Here is a 4,596-nt window from a genome sequence, read left to right as displayed (position 1 = left end):
TGTAACATTCACTTTTGTGTTACAATAGCTGTCAAAGGTAACATAAATCTATATCTATAGTATCACAATATGTATGTTACCTTTGGACTCAGAATTTTCAAAAAAAATGGGGCCCGGCAGTGGGGCCCACATGTGGGCCCCACTGGTGGGCCCCATTTTTTATAATGATTTGTAATATATTAATTTGACATGATTTCTTTATAAATTGAACATATATACCATTAACATGTTTTTCATACGTAAAAAGCAATACTACATGAAATTCTGCTATTCGAAATCGAACAATCCCAAAATATCATTACATACCACAAATGTATTACATCCAAACCAACTCAAACACTCAAACCATCACATGTCTAAAACTACGACAACAACAATTATTTTAACTAAACAAAATAGTTCAGGTTCTTTACTAAACATTAGAAAAAAAAGATAAACTTAATAAATAGTAACACTAGAAACTCTTCACATTCTCCTCGACTTCAGACGTAATCGGTTGGTCCATTTTTTGTTAAGTGTCCTCCTTTACCAGCATGTCTCTAACTGCAAGATACCTCAAAGATAACAATGCACAAATTAGTTAGACAACACAAATTTGATAGAAAAGAAGAATGGCAAGGCTAATGAGTGGCATTGTTACCTTTTGGTTACACCATATTTTGATGCGTACTACTAAATCATTCTTTCTTTGACTGTAATCCCTCATTGTCCATCTGTGCAGTTTTGGGTGGCTTAGTACATGCCTTTAGGACTGCGTCATTCTACAAGAAGAACAGACATTTCAAAAGATTTTTTTAATTATGACATTAATATGGTTAAAAGTAATGACAATATGGTTCACAATTTAGTCAACAACCTATTTAATCAATGCAACATCAATTAGTAATAGACCAAATAATTTCGAGACCATATAAAGATATTAATTACTTCGTACATGATAACTGGCAAAGAGTTTGGGTGTTGGCAGTATGGCTCGGGATTATGGCTGGTTTATTTGCTTACAAGGATTATGGTTGGTTTATTTGCCAAATTGTTGAGGTTTCCATGTGATGAACCAGTACCTGTTTCTTAAATAATAACTAGTTAATAATCATATATTTAGAACATGTTTTTAGAATCTATAATGGTATACAAGGCGAGAAAAGTACTATTACCAATAGCAACAAGATACAAAATCACGTGGATTGACAAGGAATGTTAAAACTGAATTACCTAGAGGTGCGTCTTTGGTTGAATCTGGGTTTCTCGCTGGAGTTCTGTTCAGACCGTCTGCTACCAAGATGGAATCAAATATAAGTAAGCAACAAAACTATGTGTTGATAATATATGTATTTTCTGCAAGTGCGAATAGAATCTCAGTCAACATAGGTTGTATAAGTGAATTGTTACCAAAAATTCAATACACTAACAGGGATCCAAAAGCTAAATCTTGCATAAATCCCAGAAAATATTACGTTAATATACAATATCATAGGAACCATTACAGTATAAAGGCCATAAAAAACAAGTTTGTACCGAATAGAAGTATACGAAGCACATTTTTTTGTTACTTATTGGGAAGCTCAGAGAGCTTTCCTAGCCATAGATTATTCCAAGCTTTCCAAACACATCAGATGACACATTATCATCATTGAAAGTGGAGCGAGTCAGATCCATCAACTTAATCAAGTCTACCGCATCAATCAGCACCTCTTACCAACAATTCAGAACCACAATTCACCGATCTTACACATACACACAGAGTAACAATTAACACGAAATCAAGGAATCAATATATGAACATATATGTAAGTATGTATAATTATGAAATCAGCTTACCTTTTTAACTTTATGCAGCGATTTGAATCCATGAATGCTGATAATCTATGAAAATAACGGTGATATCAGTATTTTTAATATTTAATTAATTTTCACCGATATTTAAAGAAAGAGGAACTGAATTTGTTAAATATTAAAGCCCTATTTATTAATAGGGTCGTATCTGTTTAATAGCTAGCTAACAGACACTTGACTCTCTCCTAATGCATATGTATATCTTGTGATTGTCTGGAGTTTTAATGACTAATGCAATTAATTAAAATAACACATATATAATATCTACTAGTAATTTGCAGTTTAAAAGGAAACATGTTTCATATCCAGAAGACATATGGTTTATGTCTTCCATACTTAACAAAACTAACCTAGGTTTATTTAAACTCAAATCAGTTAGTGACATTATCATCGAAAGCTACAAGAGGCTTGGAGATTTCAAACCTGATCGTTAATCGCAATGTCATCAGGAGAGTTCTGATTCTGAATGAGGTGTGAGAACATCTTAGGCTGAGACGAAACACCTTGAGAAAATGACTATTGCGGTAGCTGCTGCGATCGAAGTTGAGAAACAGCTTGACTTCTCCCGAAAATCGAAGACTCAGCGCCAGTATTAGCAACATTAGATCTCCTTCCATCACCAAAACACAACAATCAGCATACAATTAATCACATATAATCGTAAATTCATCTCCATCACTCGCACTAAACACAATAACAATCATCATATAAACAATAATTGAAAATTCAGCTCCGTTGCTCAATATTCGATTTCATTTTATCACGAAAACATAATAAACATAATCAAAAATTCATCTACGTCACTCACAGTAAATACAATAATCATCATCACATATATACATAATAGAAAATTCATTTCCATCAGTTGTAATAAGCACAATAATCATCATCACATATACACATAATCGCCGATGCTCAATATTAGATCTCAACTCATTGCGAAAACACAAAAATCATCATATAAACAATCATATACATATATAATCGAACATTTATCTAGTCAATCACAGTAATTAGAAAAAAACAATCATCTATAAACACAGAGGCACGTATCTAAATATATAGATACTGGCTTGAGGAGGAAGAACAGAGATATAGCTGAGATCGCAAGCTTTATTCATCTTCATCTTCATTCACTCCTAACAAACTAAGGATTTGGCCCTCGAAACTCGGGTCCCAGCTGAGGATCCTGCAAAGACCGTCCAAGAGCACGTGGCCGAGACTGTTCCACAGGTAATTAGTTAAGTTAACTATTCCTTTAGTTTAGATTTTATGCATTATATTTTTATATGATAACTAATAAAACAAAGACGTATCGTATTTAAATATACCTTAATTTCTTACAATACCGATCAGTTGATTTCATTTTCGCATATATAAAGCAGGAGATCAATGGTGGAGAGGAAAAGAAAGACGAACCTCTGGTAGATGTTTCTGCTTCAAATGATGAGGCTCCCAAGGCCGAGGAGCTAAAAACTGCTGAGCCAGAAACTACATCCGAGGTAACGACAGAGGAGAAGCCAAAGGAGGAAGCAGCTGTGGAGAAAGTGGTGGAACCTGTCAAGGAAATAGCAGCTGAGGAAGTTGCACGAAAATCCGATGTAAAAACGGAGGCTGTCCCTATCCCAGTAGTCTGAGCATTCTTATATTTAACTACATGAATTAGACGGGAGTTTCTTACAGTTATTTATGTTTGCATCTAACCTACACACCATTTTCCAGGCCCATTGAGAAGCTGTGCTGCAAAAGCAATTGGATTCATAGATATGATGATATTACATCTATAAAAAATGAAATTTTAATATATATCCAAGAAAACCCAATTTCACAAACAACCCGAAACTCGAAATTACCAAGAATTAAAACAGAATATCTCATACACTACAAAAAAAGTTCCTAAAGTTCACAAAGAAAGTCAAATTTAACAAAAAACTAAGATCTAGAAACTACCTGAGCAAGGAGCTCATCAACAAGAGCACACCCACTACAACCCGAAAACTCAAACGACAACTCATCTCCCCTTTGGCCAACATCAATCTTCTCAGACCTCTTTTCAACATTCTGGGTTCACAAATTCAAGTCCCTCAAGGTGTTTGACAAAAGTTCCCAACGAGAAAGCTCAGCTTGGTACTTCTCTTTAAGTTTTAAAAGAGCATTTCTTCTCCGAATCTTTCAATTGTTGTCCTCAACAAGTGGATCTGGAGGGGGAGCAGAAGTGGCGGCAGTGATATCGAGGCGAGGGCGCTTGTTGCGCTTATAGACGAAGCCATCGTCGTTGATGAGCTCCCCTTCATCTTCTTCTGATAAAGAAATTGCGCAAGCGGGAAGACCCGTGAAGCCTCAAACCAATTGTGTTAAATCCTTTTGCAGTGAAGCCCTAAATTGATAGGGCGTGAATCGATTGAAAACTGAGAGAGATACGTTTAGAGTGTGATAGAGCGGCTGAGAGCCGGCTTCTCCAAAATTTTGAGCCCGCTCTCTAAAATTTTTGAAGCCCAACGAAACTCCAAAAAACCGTTGCTACTCACTTTTATTTTTTGATTTTTAACTTTTAATAAATTTTTATGTTTAAATAGTGTTCAAATTTTTTATTAATAAAAATTATCAGTTAATAATTAGTACAGTTAACAAAATTTAACAAAAAAAATCATTTTATCAGTCTTAGCTAATATTAATATTATTATTTAATTATATTATCAAAATTGATTAATTTTCAAGTCAAATAATTTTCCGTTTTAAGCCATTCCAATAACTCGCTACTCG

At 34.4% G+C, this 4,596-nt stretch overlaps 1 long non-coding RNA gene across 1 annotated transcript; it reads right to left on the bottom strand.

The window, feature by feature from the left end:
• Nucleotides 1-659: 659 nt before the first annotated feature.
• Nucleotides 660-4,267, bottom strand: LOC141721719 (uncharacterized). The gene is made up of 6 exons (XR_012574832.1): nt 3,784-4,267; nt 3,253-3,390; nt 2,184-2,443; nt 1,819-1,863; nt 1,213-1,269; nt 660-761 (listed from the first exon to the last, which is right to left on the bottom strand). It is a non-coding gene; the product is annotated as an uncharacterized LOC141721719 (long non-coding RNA).
• Between the last annotated feature and the right edge of the window lie 329 nt (nt 4,268-4,596).

This window comes from Apium graveolens, chromosome 1 (genome assembly GCF_009905375.1).
Source record: "Apium graveolens cultivar Ventura chromosome 1, ASM990537v1, whole genome shotgun sequence".
In the NCBI taxonomy this organism is placed as follows: Eukaryota; Viridiplantae; Streptophyta; class Magnoliopsida; order Apiales; family Apiaceae; genus Apium; species Apium graveolens.
Note: the sequence above shows the minus strand (reverse complement) of the source record. Positions and strands in the feature narration are given on the sequence as shown.